The sequence below is a fragment of the Phyllobates terribilis genome, unplaced genomic scaffold, assembly GCF_046119375.1.
Source record: "Phyllobates terribilis strain yellow unplaced genomic scaffold, ASM4611937v1 Scaffold_5__5_contigs__length_657084704, whole genome shotgun sequence".
NCBI lineage: Eukaryota > Metazoa > Chordata > Amphibia > Anura > Dendrobatidae > Phyllobates > Phyllobates terribilis.
Genome location: NW_027362765.1, coordinates 524,258,161 through 524,280,279, shown reverse-complemented (window position 1 = coordinate 524,280,279; position 22,119 = coordinate 524,258,161). Strand labels below are relative to the sequence as shown.

At 46.6% G+C, this 22,119-nt stretch overlaps 1 protein-coding gene across 1 annotated transcript in view; it reads left to right on the top strand.

The window, feature by feature from the left end:
* Nucleotides 1-22,119, top strand: part of NPFFR1 (neuropeptide FF receptor 1) — a 407,424-nt gene that overhangs the window by 371,889 nt on the left and 13,416 nt on the right. The window lies entirely within an intron of this gene.

Here is a 22,119-nt window from a genome sequence, read left to right as displayed (position 1 = left end):
TATGAATTACATTAATATCAATTATTATAAACGATCATTTATGCTTTGGGACATCTTCATTCCAAACCTCTAGCCATGCTTTCTCAAAAGTGTCTGTTCTAATTCTATTCTAAAGAGGAGTTGTTGTAAAATCTTTGATTGTGAAACAACATCTTCCCGTTTTGTACGATTTCTTTCAATATGTTTACATACTTTTGAATTATGATTTGGCCTCTCCTAAGGGACTGTGGTGATGACTAGAGAAGTTTACATAACAGGTTTAAAATAGTTGTGTATCCCCAGAAAGCTGATCAGCTGGACTATATTTTAGTGTTAATTACAAACGACATTTTTCATTGCCTAGTTATCAGTTTCCCACAACTGGAAAATTTGTTTCTGAAATAAGTATGGCCTGCTTGCATCTATGTCACATTGGCCTTTTTTTCGTCTGAATCTGTTCTTCATATTTCAATCCTACAATAGGGAAAAGCAAGAAATGACTGCAGTTAAATTTTCTTATGCAAACTTAACCACAATCACCTCTGATTTCAGTAGAGAATGTACAAAAAAGTAAAACTCTTTTGCTTACATTTGGTATTCTTACCGCTGTAGAATATTTTAACCTGCTTCCATGCCGAGAACATAACTACAATGAACCGACATAGAGCGATCATCTGCACTTATATCCCCTTATGCTGAGAGTGCTTTTGTGATTGTAAAAATGTTAAATGGCAAATTTACAAATCATATTCACAAAGGGCAAACAGTTTCTTAGAAAAAAAATACTGTTTTTTGTATAGATATAATCAAAGACCCCACCAGATGTTCTATTTGCTCCTGGTGGTGATTAGAAGTGACACAAATTAGTTCAATAAAATAGTTTTTTATTTGAAATATTTTTAAAAAGTTATTATTAAAAAACAGAAAAAGGTGCAGAAAAAAGGTTCAGGAGCTGTCATTCACAGAAAGTGAAAGCGATAATTGTAAATACAACCTCAATTATAGTTCTAAACCATGTTCAAAAATGTATATTTATCTAAGTTTTCATTTGCAAATTGCCCCTTGGCTTAAACTACTAATGCACAGTGCCCTAAAAAATATTGGGTTACTGTTTTATTGCCGACCCTCCAGATAGAAAAATATGCTATATGATTTTGTCCAATACATTCTATTGCATACTGCCCTCGGGCCTCAATAGTTAGTATACATTCCCCAAGGTCTCAGTGCTATATTACTGCAGAACCTTCATGGGGAGTCACATCATTTGAGCTCACAGGTGCATGTGAAAATATATTTCTTTGGATCTTAATCTTCATTATTTGCTTAAAAAGCAATCCAGAGAACATCGTTTTTTCTGCGCCATTTGCTTGTTGGCACTGCAGAATACAGCCAGGTCCTTTCCATATTAGAGCGCTAGAAATCCAGCTATTTAAAACTGTGTTTGTTGTGTCAGTGAAGCAATTCACCGCAATTTGCTGTTCAAACTACTTCCCTACAGGCCAGGTATTTAAAACTCTGTTTTCTCCGTCACACGGATCACATATACGTTGTCAGAAAATACTGCCATTTCTGGCCTCCATTAAAAATTTCTTTCTGTGTGTCAGTGAAACTATTGACCACAGTTTGCTGTTCAAACTACTTACCTACAGGCCAGGTATTTAAAACTCTGTTTTCTCCATCACACGGATCACATATAAGTTCGCTCCAAACTCAGTCATTTGTAGTGAGCGTGGAAGATATTGTCCTCCATTTAAAATGGGCAAGGCACGTGGCAAGGGACGGGGAACTGGACATGATGGTGATGGTGCATGCAGAGACCGAGGACAAGGCCGTGGGCAAGCTGAAATTGTGCCACAACAAACACCCACATCTTCTCGCCCGACCTTCCTGTCCCAATTTCTAGGGGACTGCAGCACACCACTATTGAACCCAGAGCAGTGTCAAAAGGTTGCTGGTTGGATAGTGGATAATGCTTCCAGTCACTTAGCCACCACCACCACCACCCTGTCTTCCACACGGTCAAGTCTCAGTAGCCGTGAGTCTGGACCGCATATTCCTCACCCTGATCCTCCTTCCTCCCACCATGCCGAGTACCCAGAGACAACTGATCTCACACTTGGACACTTTGAAGAGCTATTCACTTTTCCATTTATAGATTCGGGCCTCTCGCTGGTCCACTTGAAGCGGGGCAAGAGAAGATCGCGTGTAGCGATTAGTGTTGAGCGAGCACTAAAATGCTCGGGTGCTCGAAGCTCGGGCTGAGCTCACCGTGATACTCGGGTGCTCGACCCGAGCCATGAGCCCAATGTTAGTCTATGGGAGACCCGAGCATTTTTGCGGCGGCATCCCCGGCAGTCTGTAGAAAGCCTAAAAAGTGCCCAAAACGATAGTGACAGTGCTCAAATGACATGGGGACAGCATGGGGATCGCCCCAGGAAGCATTTCTGACCCTCAGGTCACTGCTGTCAACAACGTGGTCAGTGGTATTAAGCCACTTTTACGGGCTCACAATAAAACGTTCAAAAACTAAACTGAAACTGTTTTCCTGTGAAATATGTTAAGGAACATCCTTTCCAGGGTAAAGACTCGTGTATAAGGTAAAATAACCAAAAACAAAAATACTCCTCCACACCTTGGGCTATGTTCACAAGTAGCATTTTTTATGCGGTTTTGCACTTTTGTATTGCTTTCAACCGTGACAAATGCATTCACCGGAAAATGTCATTTTAACATTTTACAACCTTATCTGGCCATGTGCTGTGTGACACATGCATACAGTGCTGAAAAGACATGGGAACACCATGGGGAAGACCCCTGGAAGCATCTCTGACACCCAGGTCACTGCCTAAAAGTGTGCCCATCAGAAGTGATCCTTGCCACATCAGAAGATGCAGACTTGCAACTATCCCCGTGCAAGTCCTTGTCCCAGGGCAGTGTTCAATTGTACCTCCCCCATTCCTTGCAATGCAAGCGCAAATATGCAGCCAACCACCCACCCACCCACAGGCTGCAATACTATACTGCTAGCTTGCACTTGAATTGGGGCCTTTTAGTTTGGAGGATGCCGAAGCTGGCCACTACCTCATGGCTGCGTCGGTGGCGAGGTCTCCATACTCAGTCCCCAGCTGCCACTATTTCTCCCGGGAAACTTCCCCACACTTTTCTTAGCCTGGCCTGCTTTAGGGCAGCATTGGACCAGCCCACCAGACAACCACAGACTCCTCCGGTGGGCCCTGGCTTCTCCATCAGGGAAGTTGAGAGTGCCAAGGTGAGGAGCATGATGATGATGATAGAAGTTAGCATTTGTTTTCTTGGAATGCAAGCGTAAGGATGCAGCTTGCCACCCACACACGCCCAGGCTACAATACCATACTGCTAGCTTGCTTGCACTTGAAATGAGGAATTTTAGGCTTGTGGAGGCAGACGCCGGCCACCATGTCATGGCTGCGTCGGCGGCCTGGTATCCATACTCAGTCCCCAGACGCCATGTGGCCGGGTGTTCACACTCGGTCCCTAGCTGCCAGGTGGCGGCCGGGTGTCCATACTCCGTCCCCAGCCGCCCTTATTTGTCCCGGTGCGCCTTATACACAAGCGCGCATACCAAAACATTACCTGTGCCCTCCCCAGTGCATTTAGTGGGAAGGACAGCCTATTCCGCTGTAGCATTTGCCCGCCAACCCCCTGTTCCTGGCACATGCGAAGATGCCTCCCACCCTGCACCTGTCGTTGCAGACTTGCAACTATCCCCGTTCAAGTCCTTGTTCCAGGGCAATGTTCAATTGTACCTCCCCAATTCCTTGCAATGCAACCACAAGTATGCAGCCTGCCACCCACCCACCCCCAGGCTGCAATACCATACTGCTTGATTGCACTTGAAATTGGGCCTTTTAGGCATGTGGAGGCGGAATCTGGCTACCACGTCATGGCTGCATCGGCGGCCTGGTATCCATACTCAGTCCCCAGCCGCCCAGCGGCCGGGTGTCCACGCTTGGTCCCCAGCCGCCAGGGGGTGGCCAGGTGTCCATACTCGGTCCCCAGCCACCCAGCGGCTGGGAGCCCACACATGGTCCCCAGCCGCCTGGGGGCGACCGGGTGTTCATAAACGGTCCCCAGCCGCCCCTATTTGTCCCGATGCACCTTATACACAAGCGCGCATACCAAAACATTACCTGTGCCCTCCCCAGTGCATTTAGTGGGAAGGACAGCCTAACCACAAACACGTGGACAAGTGAATGTGGCCAGGGATGGTCCATCTGACTGACGCCTTCACACTGGGTTAATATTGTGGAAGCCAAGCCACAGTTGGACACTGGGATGCAACACGTCCTCCAGACATAGAGGATTGCGGGTCCTGGGTCAATCAGGCTTCAACACAAAGTTCAGAAGGTAGACAGCAGCAGTGGTCGGCTTCCTACACAACGAGTAAATTATTCATGATCATGAGGCCATAGATCTCCTTAGCTTTCTGTTCCTTGGAATGCAAGCGCATGTATGTAGTAGCGGCTAGGCCTGAGGTGGTCAGCGTTTTGGCGCATATCCTACCTCCTCCGAGGATTGCTGGATGTTTTCTTGCTACTATCCCAGTTCTATGACTCCCGTTAAAACAAGACGCAAGGATATGGCCCAGCACCACCATATATCTAAACATACACTCGTGCCAAGGTCCCAAAAGAGACAATGTAGAATGAAAGGAAGTGGAGGGAGAACAGGCACCAAGCGTAATGAATAATCAAGTATAGAGGGAATGTATTGAAAACATAGTGTAAATTTTATTATAGTCAGGACATACAACATCACTTGTTAAAAAACATAGTTAAAAGGACATATAAAACAGAAAAACACACATCTGGACAAAGATGACCCCTTAAAAAGGTTTTAGCATATATCCAAAAAGTACTGAATACACATAAATTCATATATCAAAAAATGCACCACCGATATGGTATAAGAATAAATAATTCTAATAATGTAGACATATGGCTAAAATGTATCCCCCAAATAAATTATACATTATAAAGATATAGAATAAATAGATAATTTAAACAGGAGGAAAGAAGATATGTTTATGTTCTCCCTAAAGCGGACAGTACCCAATAGGTCATAGTGGGAAGGGGAGAATAAGTAAATAGATAAAGTATACCAACCATGTAAGGTCACAGTGGAAAAAAAGGGGGATGTCAACAGTGCATAACCCTACGCGTTACGCCATTAGGTTCTGGCTTCCTCAGGGGTATCACTTTTTTGATATATGAATTTAGGTGTATTCAGTACTTTTTGGATATATGCTAAAACCTTTTTAAGGGGTCATCTTTGTCCAGATGTGTGTTTTTCTGTTTTATATGTCCTTTTAACTATGTTTTTTAACAAGTGGTGTTGAATGTCCTGACTATAATAAAATTTACACTATGTTTTCAATACACTGCCTCTATACTTGATTATTCATTATGCTTGGTGCCTGTTCTCCCTCCACTTCCTTTCTTTCCCGTTAAAACAAAGCTTCAGGTGATGAATGATGGATGAGGTAGTGGCAAAGGAGAAAGAGCAGGAGGAACAGGGACCATTCACATCAATATTAGGCCAGTCAACCACACATGTCTTGTAGGATATGTTTCTGTACCAAAAGGAGCGGTTCGGCTACACAGTTATAGGGCATACAGTGAGTGCAATGCCTACCAAAAATTTAGAGGCACTCCAATGCCCCTTTGAAAAAGTTACATGGAGGTCAGAGGGCCTTAAATAAACCGTTTTTTCCATTTATAGCAACTGGGTCTCCTGTACACTGTTGGCCTAAGCAGTGAATGGAAGGCTTTCCAAAAATTATAAGTAACTGCAATGCCCCTTGAAACAGACGTGGATTACAGCGTACTAAAAACCTTGTACCCATTATTGGGGAGTGGGTCTCCCTTAGTGTTCGACTATGCATTGAAAAGCAAAAGCTGACTAAAATTAGGAGGAAATGCAATGCCCATTGGAAGAGTCATGGAGGTTAGAGGTAATCAAAAACAACATTTCAATGCCCCTTGGAAGAGCTGTGGAGTTCAGAGTGGTTTAACAAGATGGTTTTAATGCCCCTTGGAAGAGACGTGGAGGTCACAGTAGCTTAACAAGACAGTTTTAATGCCCCTTGGAAGAGACGTGGAGTTCAGAGTGGTTTAACAAGATGGTTTTAATGCCCCTTGGAAGAGACGTGGGGGTCCCAGTGGAATAAAAAGACAATATCAATGCCCCTTGGAAGAGTGGTGGAGGTTGTAGTGGAATAAAAAGACAATATCAATGCCTTGGAAGAGTGGTGCAGGTCGCAGTGGAATAAAAAGACAATATCAATGCCCCTTGGAAGAGTGGTGGAGGTCCCAGAGGAATAAAAAGACAATATCAATGACCCTTGGAAGAGACGTGGAGATCACAGTAGCTTAACAATACGATTTTAATGCCCCTTACAAGAGCCATGCAGTACAGCATATTAAAAACATTATTCTCATTATTAGGGAGTAGAGATGAGCATTGTTCTACTCGAACTGTTCGCCAATCTCAAATTCGAGCTGTTTTGGGCGGTGTTCGAGCCGTTCGGCGAACACGAACAATTTGAGAAAAATTCGGCTGTTCGAGGTTATGTTCGATAACTGTTCGTGCACCAAAATCATAACTGGATTTTTTCTCAGTAATGATGAAAATTAATGTTAATACGCAGCTTGAGTGTACAGCGGGGTGGGGGGAGGGGCAGGGGATGGATCTCTGCAGGAACAATGAAGATCTCCATTTTTTTTTTCTCTTTCCCGCATTTACAGTGGGGAGGTGCAATCTGTCAGCCTATCAGCAGCGCACACACGGAGCGAAGTGCTTTTTTTCACACAAGCAAGGGCATGTGTCATTGGCAGTGTATGTCACATGTCCTTGCCCTATAAGACCAAGCCATTTTCCCCGTCGCCACCATTTTCTCACTGCTGCAGCTGCGTGTTAGACGGCACCGCTGTTGCTGTGTGCGCTATACCTTGATAATTTCAAGCCAATTTTCGCACAAATCTACAGATAGCTTGGGAGTAGGGAATAGTTGTGATTGCAGTCCTTTTAAGGACTAGGTTACAGCATTTCCTACGACTTTTATCAGGCAGGTCTGTGCTCTTAAATAGATAGATTGTGGGAGTAAAGACTAATTGTAATTGGAGTCCTTTTCAGGACTAGGTTACATCAGTTCCTATCAGTTTTTGCCAGGCAGGTCTGTGCCAGTGCTGTGCAAGTTTTTTTCACAGCATTTGGCTGAATCTAGCAAAGCTAATCCTTTTTGGCCTATTGCAGAGTGTGTTAGTCAGTGGAGTAGCCTATCTGTGTTGCAAGATATACCACCTGTGTATAGAATACCAATTTTTTTACTGCACCTAGTGAAGTAAAATCTTTTGGGCATAGCATCATTCTATTAGTCCATCTATACTGACCTCCATCAGGTTGCAAATTGAATATAATTTTTTTCTGCATCTAGCTCTGAAAAAATATTGGGCTTCTAGCTGTGTGTGGGACTTGTTGTATTAGTCCATCTATACTGACCTCCATCAGGTTGCAAACTGAATATATTTTTTTCTGCATCTACCTCTGAAAAAATATTGGGCTTCTAGCTGTGTGTGGGACTTGTTCTATTAATCCATCTATACAGACCTCCATCAGGTTGCAAACTGAATATATTTTTTCTGCATCTACCTCTGAAAAAATATTGGGCTTCTAGCTGTGTGTGGGACTTGTTGTATTAGTCCATCTATACTGACCTCCATCAGGTTGCAAAATGAATATATTTTTTTCTGCATCTACCTCTGAAAAAATATTGGGCTTCTAGCTGTGTGTGGGACTTGTTCTATTAATCCATATATACAGACCTCCATCAGGTTGCAAACTGAATATATTTTTTTCTGCATCTACCTCTGAAAAAATATTGGGCTTCTAGCTGTGTGTGGGACTTGTTGTATTAGTCCATCTATACTGACCTCCATCAGGTTGCAAACTGAATATATTTTTTTCTGCATCTACCTCTGAAAAAATATTGGGCTTCTAGCTGTGTGTGGGACTTGTTCTATTAATCCATCTATACAGACCTCCATCAGGTTGCAAACTGAATATATTTTTTTCTGCATCTACCTCTGAAAAAATATGTGGCCTTCTAGTACTGTGTGGGACTTTCTCTATTAGTCCATCTATACTGACCTCCATCAGGTTGCAAACTGAATATATTTTTTTCTGCATCTACCTCTGAAAAAATATGTGGCCTTCTAGCAGTGTGTGGGACTTTCTCTATTAGTCCATCTATACTGACCTCCATCAGGTTGCAAACTGAATATAATTTTTTTCTGCATCTAGCTCTGAAAATATATTTGGCCTTCTAGCAGTGTGTGGGACTTTCTCTATTAGTCCATCTATACTGACCTCCATCAGGTTGCAAATTAAAAATAATTTTTATCTGTATCTACGTACCTCTGAAAAAATATTTGGGCTTCTAGCTGTGTGTGGGACTTGTTCTATTAGTCCATCTATACTGACCTCCATCAGGTTGCAAATTGAATATAATTTTTATCTGCATCTAGTCTGAAAAAATATTTGGCCTTCTAGCAGTGTGTGGGACTTTCTCTATTAGTCCATCTATACTGACCTCCATCAGGTTGCAAATTGAATATAATTTTTATCTGCATCTAGCTCTGAAAAAATATTTGGCCTTTTAGCAGTGTGTGGGACTTTCTCTATTAGTCCATCTATACTGACCTCCATCAGGTTGCAAATTAAAAATAATTTTTATCTGCATCTACCTCTGAAAAAATATTTGGGCTTCTAGCTGTGTGTGGGACTTGTTCTATTACTCCATCTATACTGACCTCCATCAGGTTGCAAACTGAATATATTTTTTTCTGCATCTACCTCTGAAAAAATATTGGGCTTCTAGCTGTGTGTGGGACTTGTTGTATTAGTCCATCTATACTGACCTCCATCAGGTTGCAAATTAAAAATAATTTTTATCTGCATCTACAGTACCTCTGAAAAAAAATTTGGGCTTCTAGCTGTGTGTGGGACTTGTTCTATTAGTCCATCTATACTGACCTCCATCAGGTTGCAAATTGAATATAATTTTTATCTGCATCTAGCTCTGAAAAAATATTTGGCCTTCTAGCAGTGTGTGGGACTTTCTCTATTAGTCCATCTATACTGACCTCCATCAGGTTGCAAATTAAAAATAATTTTTATCTGCATCTAGCTCTGAAAAAATATTTGGCCTTCTAGCAGTGTGTGGGACTTTCTCTATTAGTCCATCTATACTGACCTCCATCAGGTTGCAAATTAAAAATAATTTTTATCTGCATCTACCTCTGAAAAAATATTTGGGCTTCTAGCTGTGTGTGGGACTTGTTCTATTAATCCATCTATACAGACCTCCATCAGGTTGCAAACTGAATATAATTTTTTTCTGCATCTAGCTCTGAAAAAATATTTGGCCTTCTAGCAGTGTGTGGGACTTGTTCTATTAGTCCACCTATACTGACCTCCATCAGGTTGCAAATTCAAAATAATTTTTTGTCTGCATCTAGCTCTGAAAAAATATTTGGCCTTCTAGCAGTGTGTGGGACTTTCTCTATTAGTCCATCTATACTGACCTCCATCAGGTTGCAAACTGAATATATTTTTTTTCTGCATCTACCTCTGAAAAAATATTGGGCTTGTAGCTGTGTGTGGGATTGTTCTATTAATCCATCTATACAGACCTCCATCAGGTTGCAAACTGAATAAAAAAAATTTCTGCATCTACCTCTGAAAAAATATTTGGGCTTCTAGCTGTGTGTGGGACTTGTTCTATTAGTCCATCTATACTGACCTCCATCAGGTTGCAAATTGAATATAATTTTTTTCTGCATCTAACCCAGCCAATAGTTTTGGCCTAATACCACAGTTTGGCCACTCAGCTCTGCTTGGTTCCCATCCATTGTTTTTTTGTGCAAACAACTCCAGAGTTGTGAATTAGCTAACCACCAAAATGAGTGGAAAAAGGCCTGCTGCTGGTGGAAAGGGGAATAGGCGTGTTGGGAAGGGGAAAAAAGGTTGTGTCCGTGGGGTAGGTGTTAAAGCAACAGTAACATCTGCAGAAGAAAGACCATCTTCCAGCCAAACTAAAATGTCTACTTCTTTTAGCGGACAATGTGATAAGATCCCTTTCTTACGGCCACGCCAATCGCTACAAATTCCAGATGAGGCACAAAAACAGCAGGTGCTTCAACGGATATCAAGTGCTCCTTTAAGTGGGCTCTCCTCCACATCAACTTCAACATCACAAATACTCCAGTCCTCAAAGGTGTCACCCCAATCGCACTTGCTTCCTCACAGCTCCCAAATCTCCAGCTGCCCGTCTGAGTATGAGGTAGAACAGATGGTTGAGTCTGCAGAGCTGTTTACTCATGCTATAGCCTGGGAATCAGAGGTCGACTCCAGCGCTTCTGTGAATCCAGACGAGGAAATGATCTGCACTGATGCCCAGAATCTTTATGAGTCGGATCCAGGACCAGACGCAGAAGGTTCTGACCATAATGTAGACCCTCATTCCCAAACTGTAACTCCTGTTGGTGGAGACAATGAGGAAGACGATGATAAGACTCAAATACCTGATTGGAGCGACAACTTTAGTTTTTTGTCAGGGCAGGAACAGGTTGGCTCTGAGGACGACGGGTGTGATAACGCACAGGGTGATGATGATGAGGTTGGAGATCCCACTTACTGTCAACCCACAGTCAGCCAAGAGATGAGGTCAGCAGAGGAGGTGGAGGAAGATGCTAGTGACGACGAGGTCAGGTTGCGCCTTCCTGGACAGAGACGTAGTACTGGAAGCACGTCAACAACTGCATCCTCAAACACAACTCTGCCTCTCACCACAAGTCGTGGTGGCTCTTCAGGTCGCATGGGTGCTAAGCCTTGCATAGCCTGGGCATTTTTTCAGATCGATAAAGATGACCCAACTCGTGTTATCTGTAACATTTGTCAGCAAAAGCTAAGTAGAGGCCAAAAAATACATAGTTTGAGTATTTCATGCATGAACCGGCACATGGACATGAAGCATAAGTTGCAGTGGGAAGCTCAGTGTGCTACAATGCGGCCTAGCCGGCCGGGCCAACCACCGTCTGCCATATCTTGTGCATCCGCGGCCTCTTCATCCTCTGTGACTGGGGGGACAGCAGTCACACCTGTTTTGGGGCGCAGACCTGCCACCTCTTTACCCGCAACAGCCAGCGTGATTGGCAGGTCATCATTTTCTTTGGAGGTGGTAACACCAGCTGGTGTTGAGCGCTGTCCGACATCGATAGCACCACCTTTGGATCAAGGCAACCTAACATGTCCGCCTGCATCTTCCTCACAGACCGGCAGTTTGCCGGGGACACCCTTATCAACCCCGTCTAAGCACAATAGCCAGCCCTCGGTCCCTCAGATGTGGACAAGTAAAAGACCATTTCCTCCTAGCCATGAGAAAGCTAAGAGGTTGAATTTCACCATCTGCAAGCTCTTGGCTACAGAAATGCTGCCTTTCCGCCTGGTGGACACAGAGCATTTTCGAGACCTTATGTCCGTCGCAGTGCCCCAGTACCAGATGCCCAGTCGGCACTACTTCTCAAAGAAAGGTGTGCCTGCGCTCCACCAGCATGTCGCACACAACATCACCGCTTCTTTGAGAAACTCTGTGTGTGACAGGGTGCATTTCACCACAGACACTTGGACGAGTAGGCATGGACAGGGGCGTTACATGTCGCTGACTGGGCACTGAGTAACTATGGTGACAGCAGGACAAGGGGCTGCTGTCCAAGTCTTGCCGTCCCCACGAGTTGTGCGTCAATCCTCTTTATGTCAAAGTTCCTCCACTGCTTCTGCCTCCTCAACCTCCTCTCGGTCTTCCACCTGCACCCAAAGCCTGTCTGGTCATGCCACAAGCTTTCTAACTGCGCAGAAGGGATCCTGCACACCTCCTTACTATGCTGGCAGCAGGGCTCAACGTCATCAGGCGGTTTTTACATTGAAATGTCTGGGAAATGTGAGTCACACAGCTGAGGAGTTGTGGTCAGCTCTGCAGAACCAATTTCATGAATGGTTGTCTCCACTGGACTTGAAACCAGGGAAGGCCGTGTGCGACAATGCTGCAAACCTGGGTGCGGCCCTTCGCCGGGGCAATGTCACACACGTGCCTTGTATGGCTCACGTGTTGAACCTGGTTGTCCAGCAATTTTTAGCCCACTATCCCAGACTAGATGGCCTTCTGCAGAGGGCACGGTCGCTGTGTGCTCACTTCCGCCGTTCGCATCCCGCAGCTCAGCGACTTACATCTCTACAGAAGTCGTTGGGCCTGCCACTTCACCGGCTAAAATGCGATGTGCCTACCCGGTGGAATTCAACTCTGCACATGTTGCAGCGACTGTGGCAGCACCGACAAGCCCTGGTGCAATACGTTCTGACGTATAGCTTGGGCCAACGAGATCCAGAGGTGGGGCAAATCACGCTGGAGGAGTGGTCTCAGATCAGGGACCTATGCACCCTTCTGCACAGTTTTGAAATGGCGACGAAGATGTTTAGTGCTGACGATGCCATTATCAGCATGACTATTCCGGTGATTTACATGCTGGAGCACATGTTAAACAGAATTCGGAGTCAGGTGGTGGCACAAGAGGAGGTGGAGGAAGTAGAGGAGGAGGAGTTGTATGCGGAAGGGCTAACATCTGCAAGGTCCAGACGGTCGGCAGCACCAAGGCGGCAGGCATGTGAGGGTGGGGGAGATGGTTTTACCAGGGCGCATGGTAGCAGCCAAACTAGTGAGGAAGGTGCAGGAGCCCAGGAAGAAGTGGAGGACGAACTGATGGAAGACTCATCAGATGAGGGAGACCTTGATCACATTTCTGTTGTGCGAGGTTGGGGGGAGAGGACAGAGGAAGGAAGCATGATTGTTACCTCGCCACCAACACAACAGGGACTTGGTGCTCCTGGATGCGCAACACACATGAGTGCCTTCTTGCTGCACTACCTGCAACATGACCCTCGAATTGTGAGAATTAGAAATAATCCTGACTACTGGGGTGCCACACTGTTAGATCCCCGGTACAAAAGTAAATTTGCAGAAATTATTCCTGCCATAGAAAGGGATGCACGCATGCAGGAGTATCAGCAGAGACTGTTGCAGAATCTTACATGTGCTTTTCCACAAAATACCAGTGGTGCACGTAGTGAATCTCACAGTTCCAACTTGCCAACCGTGGGACCGTCAAGTGTTCAGCACTCAAACCGTAACAGAACCACAGTATCTGCTGGTAGCATCAATTTTGCGGAATCATTTCACCACTTTTTTAGCCCATCCTTTGCAAGGCCACAGGAGACAAGAAGTCTGACACATAGTCAACGCCTAGAGACGATGGTACAGGAGTATCTCCAAGTAAACATTGAAGCCATGACTGTGTCACTGGACCCTTGCTCTTTTTGGGCTTCCAATCTGGATAAATGGCCGGAGCTAGCCACTTACGCCTTGGAGATCTTGTCATGCCCCGCAGCCAGCGTTCTGTCTGAACGTGTGTTCAGCGCTGCTGGTGGTGTGCTGACAGATAACCGCACGCGGCTCTCCACTGATAATGTAGACAGACTCACGTTCATAAAGATGAACAAATCATGGATCCGAAACGACTTTGCTACCCCTGTGTCATCCTGGGGAGAGTAAAAGCTTGATGATTGGTTAAAATCACCCTACCAACCGTTTTAAGCTTTCAAATTACTAATCATGTTTATCTGTATCTTGGCTGGAAAATAATTTGGGCTTTGTAGCAGTGTGCAGCACTGATTATATTAGGCCATCTATAATAAGCTCCACCAGATTTAAAATTACTAATCATGTTTATCTGTATCTTGACTGGAAAATAATTTGGGCTTTGTAGCCGTGTGCAGCACTGATCCTATTAGGCCATCTATACTAAAGCTTCACCAGATTTAAAATTAATAATAATTTTTAGCTGCATCTAGCCCGGAAAATAATTTCCTTCTTGCTGTACTACCTGCAGCATGACCCTCATATTGTCAGTATTCGAAGTAATCATGACTACTGGGTTGCCACACCCTTAGATCCCCCAAACTTTTCGATCAACCTTTTCATTTTAATAAAGACCAAAAAAATGGTCATTTTTGAAATTATAAGCATTAGCAGGTTGTTAGAAACTGAAATCAAACAGTTTTCAACTCAAAACTTTATTCTAGGTGATGTTACATTTTCACATAGGACCCCTTGTTCGAAAGGAGCTTCTGAACTCTCTCGTCCATTGAATTTGTCAGGTTTTGGATGGTTTCTGCTTCAATTGTTTTGCATGAGGACAGAATACCCTCCCAGAGCTGTTGCTTTGATGTGAACTGCCTCCCGCCATCATAGACACTCCTTTTAATGATGCTCCAAAGGTTCTGAATGGGGTAGAGGTCAGGGGAGCATGGGGGTCACACCATAAGTTTGTCCCCTTTTATGCCCATATCAGCCAGAGATGCAGATGTTTTATGTGCAGCATGAGATGGTGCATTATCATGCAAAAAAATGATCTTGCTGTGAAATACACGGTTCTTCTTCTTGAACCATGGCAGGAAGTGCTGTTTGAGAAAATCCACATACATTATGGAGTTCATCTTTAGCGCCTTCAGGGATCCTAAAGGGGCCGACAATCTCTCTCCCCATGATTCCAGCCCAAAACATTACTCCACCTCCTCCTTGTTGGCGCTGTAGCCGTGTTTGCGTGGGGTGTCCATCAACCAGCCATCCTCCACTCCATCCATCTGGACCATCGAGCGCTGCACGGCACTCATCCGTGAACAAAACAGTTTTGAAATCAGTCTTCATGTAATGTTTGGCCCACTGGAGCCGTTTCTGCTTGTGTGAAGTGGATAGAGGAGGTCGACAGGATGGCGTATGCACAGCTGCAAACCTCTGAAGGACCCTGCATCTTGTTGTTCGGGGGACGTTGGAGGCACCAGCAGCTTCAAAAACTTGTCTGCTGCTATGACAAGGCTTTTTTGCCGCTGCTCTTTCAACCTGACGTAATTGCCTGTAGGAAAGAGTCCTCAATTTGCCCTTATCAGCACGCACACGTGTGTACTGTGAATCAGCTACATACTTCTTGATTGCCAAGACACTTCATCCTGATCATCGCACAATGTTGATTGTAGTCATGCCTTGACCTAAACACTCCACAATTTGTTGCTTCTCAGCAGCCGACACATCCTTTTTATTTCCCATTTTGGCAGAAAATGTAGGCTGCTTAATAATGTGAGACAGCCTTCTTAAGTAGTCTTGCCTTTCATTGGACACACCTGCCAAACTAATTAGCACAGGTGTCTGCAATTGCTTACAGTGATATAAAGAGCCCTGACACACATCACCATCAATGAGTTTAACTGACAAACAAACAAATTCTTCCCTTATCACTCCTAAACACTTTTTGCATAATAATTTGGAACACAGTATACATGTGCTTTTCCACAAAACACCAGTGGTTCACGTAGTGAATCTTACAGTTCTAACTTGCCAACCGTGGTCTGTATGGAGTTGTTCAATAAAGGGCCCAAAATTAAGATAACATAGATGGGAGAGGTCTCTATGAATAGGAATTCCTAAGTATTTGATACCCTGTGAGGGCCAGGCAAAGGGAAAGTTGGACTGGATGGAATCCTATATGGATTTGGGGAGGGAGACATCGAGGGCCTCAGACTTCGCTGCATTGATTTTAAAATTTGACCATGTAACAAAGTGATCTATTTCAGCCATAACAGCATGGATGGATATATGTGATTGAGTGATATATACTAGGACATCATCAGCAAATAGAGAGCACTTGTACTCGGTGCCTCCCACCTCAATCCACCTAATATTGGGGTTATGGCGAATTGATGAGAGCAGGTGCTCCGTCACTAGGATGTATAAGAGAGGGGACAGAGAACATCCCTGCCTTGTCCCATTGGTGATTGTGAAAGGTGATGAAAATGTTCTGACGCACCCCCTGGGCCTTGGGACACCAGGAGCCGGACCCTTTTTGGTGGATGCTGGTGGTTGTAGTCTCCGTGGCGGCGACCCGGTTCCGTGGCTCAGGGCGGTCAAACCAGTGGCGGAACTATTTATGTGGTTTTGATGTTTAAATGTCCGACTACGCCACCCGTGGATTGCGGTCAGAGTGAACCGCCGCTCCAGGGCAGACCGCTGAGGCTGGTGTTGTGGGTGCAGCAGAGCGTAGCATAACTCCCCACGGGAGGAGTATAGCCTCAGGGCAGTGTATGCGGAGGATGGGGGTGATGGTGCAGGGCAGCAGCAGTAACGACACGGAGTCAGTGATGCAGTCCAGGGCCTTTACTCACAGTTCTTATTATCCAGACCACGTCTGCAGGTAACGGCTGCCCACGTCGTACTGTGCTCACCAGGTGAGGGGCTCAGACAACTCCCAGATAACTTTGGAGCGCTTCACAGGACCCCCTTTGTGTGTCCTTTGTCTGGCCTTTCTTACCAACCCTTCTGTCCGGCTGCCTCGGGCCTCCTCTTGGTAAACTTGGCGCCAGTTTCCCTGACCCTATGTGGTGCCTTCCTAGCGGGTGTAGCGAGGGGCTGCGCCACATAAAATGTCACAGCCTCCTGTTTCTAGCTGAGGGTCGTTTCCTGCCTCCACTAGTTTCGGGGACCGGTCTCCCCCTTTGGCCTGACCCCTCCACGCAGGTGGATTCGGGCGTGCGGTGGCGACTTGCCCGTCCGCACCCCTGGGATCCCTTCGTTCCTCGTTCCTGGAGCCTTCTCCGCTCCTCTTCCTTCCTTCTCCCTCTTCCAGGCCTGGGCCTCTGTTACTAGGCCCGCCTCCGGAGCAGAGCTCATGCAGAGCCCCTGCTCCCTGCCACTTCTGCTCAGACTTCTCTCCACTGAACTAAGATGGTGCCCACCTTTTATACTCCCTTCTCAATGCACCCAGGAACTGCTTCCTCCCTGCTCCTGCACTACAGGGTTCCCCTTCCTCAGTGTTCCCTCCCCCCACTCCAGCCAGGGACAGGGACTGTCGTGCCCATCTCAGGGGCATATTGGTCGCCCTGCCCCACGGCAATGTGGTGTAATGCATGCAGGTGTCGGGTCCTGATCCACACTACATCCTTACCTGAGAGTGAGATATCACACCTCTGGGTGAGGTGCAATACCTCTGTAGCAACCGAGCCCTCAGGGTGCTACAGTTCCATTTATCTTCAGCCTAGGTGACGTATTGCGATACAGGGCCGTGATTTTGGCTATAAAAGGGTCCCCTAGACCCCTACCCCAAGCTTTTTAAGAGAATCATATATGGCGTGCGAGGAGACTCTATGGAATGCTTTCTCAGCATCCAACGAGAGTATCTAATTACAAATTTTTAACTGCATCTAGCCCAGGAAATACTTTGTGCCTAGTAGCAGTGTCTGCTAGTCAGCGGATTATCCCGGCTGTTAAGCAAGCTACACCACCTGTAGTTTGGACACTTAATTTTTTCAAAGGAAATGCTTCGGGACCACGGGATACTCAGTGAAGAGCATCAGGAGGCACCCCAAGGCATAGGGGCTGGGACTGGCAGTAGGATGCCTTGCGGTGGACAGCCGAGCTCGATCCTTATAAAAGCTTTTTAACTGCAGCAGCTTTAGTGGACGCTACTGGAGCTGGAATTACGCGGCTGCTGGCATGAGACTTGCCCTCCAATAGATCCTTGTAAATGGATTTAAAGTGTATTCATTCAAATTAGAGAGACAATTTAAATTAAAAAGCTTAGAGCTGCCTCCACCACAGGGGGGCTCGCTCGACCCACCAGCAGACAGGCACCAGTATTGGGAGAGGGGGGCTGGCCGTCAGGGTTCACCGCGGCTCTGGCACAAACCCGGCGACGCGGAGGTGGCACGGGCAGGAGCGGACTGAATGTGTCGGCTTCTCACTTTTTGGATTTTAGAAGGGCATGACATGCCTATATCTGTGTCTCCCCCTCCTTTTACTCCTCCACCTCTTTTCTTTTCGCATGACTATATGTACTTGTCACTTTTCCATGTGTTAGTTGTGTATTCTGAGCAGTTTGTCAGCTTTTGGACACCTTTGAAGGTGTTTTCTATGTGTTTCTATGTGTTTTTGTTTGCCTGCCATTGGCTTTAACGGTGTTCGAAGGTGTTCGACGAACAGTTCGAAGAACAGTTCGGCGAACACACGGGTGTTCGACGAACCGAACCGAACTCGAACACTACGGGGGTGGCTCAACACTATTAGGGAGAGGGTGTCCCATAGTCTTTGCCTATGCCTTTGAAGCAAAAGCTGCCAAAAATTAGAACGGAGGAACTTGCAATGCCCCTTACAAGAGCCCTGCGGTACAGCTTATTAAAAACGTTATTCCCATTATTGGGGAGTGGGTCTCCCATAGTCTTTGCCTATACCTTCCAAGCAAAAGCTGCCAAAAATTAGGATGGAGGAACTTGCAATGCCCCTTACAAGAGCCATGCAGTACAGAATATTAAAAACATTAGGACGGAGGAACTTGCAATGCTGGCAACACGGACCACGGTCACCCTGGTGGTATAGTGGTGGTGGAGGCTGAGGATAAGGAGAAGAGCAAAAAACAGCCGAAATGAGGAAGCGTATACACATGTGTGGGTGTGAAGTGGTGCATGGGAATACACCTCCTCAAATAACACAGTGGATTTGACTTTATGTTACTCTGCTGTCATTTGGCGGTGATGAGAAGTCTGGCCCAATCCAGCCCTTGTTCATTTTGATAAGGGTCAGCTTGTCAGCATCGTCACTTAACAGGTGAGTGCGCTTATCAGTTATAATTCCCCCAGCGGCACTAAAAACACGCTCCGATAACACGCTAGCGGCAGGGCAGGCCAGGACCTCCAAGGCGTACAGAGCAAGTTCATTCCAAGTGTCCAGCTTGGATACCCAATAATTAAAAGGCAGAGGAATTACGGAGGATGCTGGTACGGTCGGCAAGGTACTCCCTCACCATCTTTTGAAACTTTCCACTCCTTGCGAGAGTACCCCGCGCCTCAGGGCATGTAAGCTGGGCGGGTCTCAGAAAACTGTCCCAGAACGTTGACAGTGTTCCCCTGCCTCTGCTGTAATGGAGATGCGTCTCTCTCGCCTGTACGCCTTGGTTGGGCAACGAACTGTGACCTCTGCCGCTAGCGTGTTCAGATGGGAATTTTTTTTAACAGTTCTGCAGCAAGGGCCTTCTGGTACTGCCCCATTTTTGTAGACCTCTCCACCATAGGAATAAGAGAGTGAAAGTTCTCCTTGTAGCGGGGGTCTAAAAGTGTCACCAACCAGTAATGACTGTCACCCAACATTTTGACAACGCAAGGGTCACGGTTAAGGCAGCGTAACATAAAGTCAGCCATGCGTGCCAGACTGGTAATGGGCAAGACTTCCGTATCCTCACCAAGATGACGACTGACCATGCTCTCCTCCTTCTCTTCCTCCTCCTCCCCCCTGTCCTCAGGCCACCAACGCTGAACCGACGGTATGACAGTTGTACAGGTATTACCGTCTACAGCGCATGATACCAGCTCCTGTTCTTCCTACTCCTCCTCCTCTCCCTCATTGTCCCTCAATGCACGTTGGGATGAGATAAGCCTGGGCTGTGTGTAATCGCCCGCTACGGATTCTTGATCCATCTCATCATACTCTGGCTGCAATGCCTCCTCTTTAATTCTCTGCAAAGAGCGTTGCAAAAGACAGACAAGAGGGATGCTGACGCTAATGATGGCATCATCGCCACTCACCATCTTGCTGGACTCCTCAAAGTTTGTCAGGATGGTACATATGTCAGACATCCAGGTCCATTCCTGAGGTCTTATGTGTGGAGTCTGACCTGAATATCAATGGCCTTGTTGCAGCTGGTACTCCACAACTGCTCTCTTCTGCTCACAAATCCTTTGCAACATGTGGAGGGTAAAGTTCCAACATGTGGGGACATCACTCACCAGTCGGTGTCCCGGAAGCTGCAAATGCTGCAACACAGCAAGGGCGGCGGAAGCTGTAGCCGACTTCCGAAAATGAGCTGACAGGCAGCTTACTTTGACGAGCAGATCTGGCAACTCAGGGCACAATTTAAGAAACAGCTGAACCACGAGATTAAGCACATGAGCCAGGCATGGTACGTGTGTGATCTCGCCTCGCCTCAGAGCCACCACCAGGTTACCGCCATTGTCACACACGACCATGCCTGGATGTAGGTTCAGCTCTCTCAGCCACAAATCTGCCTGCTCTTTCACAGCTGTCCACAACTCACAAGCAGTGTGAGGTTTATCACTTAAGCTTATGAGTTTCAGCACAACCTGTTGCCGTTTGGCTGAGGCAGTACTGCAGTGCTTCCAGCTTGTAACTGATGTGGTGATATCTGAGATGGAGGCTGAACATGAGGAGGAGGAGGAGGATGATGCCCAGGAGCTGCACACTGTGGGGGCAACTCTGACTGACATAGGGCCCTCGTTCCTCGGTGTGGGGAGGATGTGTTCCGTCCCAAGGTCTGACTGGGTCCCAGCTTCCACTATGTTTACCCAGTGTGCCGTCAGGGAGATGTACCATCCCTGGCTACAAGCACTTGTACACGTTTCCATAGTCAGGTGGACTCTCCCAGTAACTGCGTTGTTGAGGGCACGGCAGATGTTTTGGGACACGTGCTTGTGTAGTGCGGGGATGGCACACCGGGCAAAATAGTGTCGGCTGGGGACAGAGTACCGAGGGATGGCCACCGCTATAAGGTTGCGGAAGGATTCCGTCTCCACTAGCCTCGTCTCCACTAGCCTAAAAGGCAGCATTTCCAACACAAGCAGTCGTGAAATGTGTGAATTTAGGACTGTGGCCTGTGGGGCGTTGGCTGCGAATTTGCGCTTTCGTTCAAAGGTCTGGGATATGGACAATTGAACGCTGCAGTGGGACGTGGACGTGGACGTTGAGGTTATTTCTTGAGAAACTGCCATAACAAGTGAAGACTGAGAGGAGGGGGCATCTTTGCATGCAGTATGGACAGGGGATTGCCTTGCACGCACAACAGGGGGTTCTCTTACACGCACAACAGCGGAAGAAGCAGTGGCGACACCCACTGACACTGGTCATGGACCCTGGGGTTCGCCCCACAAAGTCGGGTGCTTTGCTGACATGTGCCTGATCATGCTGGTGGTGGTCAGGCTGGTAGTTTTGTCACCCCTGCTGATGCTGGCCTGGCAGGTGGTACAAATGGCCTTTTTGGGGTTATCAGTAGAGTCTTTAAAAAAATTCCAGACTCTGGAAGACCTACCGGTTGTACTGGCAACGTCCCTCGTGTTGGTGTTACGGGGAACAGTTGCCCGCCTTCTGTCTGCGGCCACCACACTGCTTCTTCCTGCCTGTTGGGGTACTCTGCCTTCCTCCCCCTGTGTGCTGCTGGCCTCACTCTGCGTGTCCTCCTGCCACATTGGGTCAGTTACTAGATCATCCACCACCTCCTCCTCTTCCACTTCTGCACCACGGTCCTCCTCCTCACTTCGTGGCAATTGTGTCTCGTCATCGTCCACCTCTTGTGACAAATTGCCAGCGTCGCCTTCCTCTGGCCATGGCTGTTCAAATATTTGGCCATCGCTACATGGGATCTCCTCTTCCACCACTTCAAAAGGAGCAGGCGAGGGGCCCAAATATGGAAATGGACCAGTGAACAGCTCTTCAGAGTGTCCAACTGTGGGATCAGTTGCTGTCTGATGACACTCGGCATGGTGGGAGGAAGGAGCATCAGGGTGAGGAGGAGTATGCAGTCGAGAGTCACGGCTAATAAGACTTGACCGTGTGGAAGACAGACAGGAGGTGGTGGTGCCCAGGTGACTGGAAGTATTATCTGCTGTCCATTTAATCACCTGTTCACACTGATCAGTTCGCAATAGTGGTGTTGTTGTGTGCTTCCCTAGAAATTCGGTCAAGAACTGGGAGCAAGAAGTTATGGTTGTTGGTTTTGGCAAATTTTCACCTTGGCCACGGCCCCGTCCTCTGCACGCACCATCACCAGAACATCCAGTTCCACGTCCCTTGCCACGCACCTTGCCCATTGTAAATGAAGTAAAATAGCTTACACGTGCAGTATCAATGGCAAAAGGGTAATAAAAAGGAGATTAGAACCG